The sequence below is a fragment of the Sturnira hondurensis genome, unplaced genomic scaffold, assembly GCF_014824575.4.
Source record: "Sturnira hondurensis isolate 20B ecotype Veracruz unplaced genomic scaffold, ASM1482457v3 Scaffold0006662, whole genome shotgun sequence".
In the NCBI taxonomy this organism is placed as follows: Eukaryota; Metazoa; Chordata; class Mammalia; order Chiroptera; family Phyllostomidae; genus Sturnira; species Sturnira hondurensis.
The window spans coordinates 1-522 of record NW_028079293.1 but is presented as its reverse complement, the minus strand read 5'-3'; the positions used below and the strand labels follow the sequence as shown (position 1 = coordinate 522).

General features: G+C 42.0%; 1 non-coding gene across 1 annotated transcript; it reads left to right on the top strand.

Annotated features, from left to right (window-relative positions):
• The first annotated feature begins 327 nt into the window (after window positions 1-327).
• On the top strand, window positions 328-460 carry LOC118989941 (small nucleolar RNA SNORA76). The gene has a single exon (XR_005067129.1). It is a non-coding gene; the product is annotated as a small nucleolar RNA SNORA76 (small nucleolar RNA).
• The last annotated feature ends 62 nt before the right edge of the window (window positions 461-522 follow it).

The window sequence follows — 522 nt, the reverse complement described above, 5'->3', positions numbered from 1 at the left end:
AAAAGGAGACAGTTACCTGCAAAGGAGTTCCATAAGATTATCAGCTGTATTCCCAAAAGAAACTTTGCAGGCAAGAAGGGACTGGCAAGAAGTATTCAAAGTGATGAAAAACAAAGGCCTACAACCTAAGTTACTCTATCCACCTAAGCTACCATTTAGAATTGAAGGGCAATAAAGTGCTTCCCAGACAAGGTAAAGTTAAAGGAGTTCATCCTCACTAAGCCCTTATTATATGAAACATTAAAGAGATATATTCAAGAAAAAGAAGATCAAAACTAGGAACAGTAAAATGGCAGCAAACTCACAACTATCAAAAACTGAATCTAAGCGCTGCCTTTGAGTCCCTGCTGTGTCTGCGTGTGCTGCCGGGGGTCTGGCTGCTGCACCAGAGCAGGAGCTTGCGCTTAACTGGGGCCGAGTGCTCCTCAGCTGGTGGCCTTTTTAAGCACAAGCGACACGGAAAAAAAAACTGAATCTACAGAAATAAAACAAACTAAGCAAACAACCAGAATAGGAACAGAA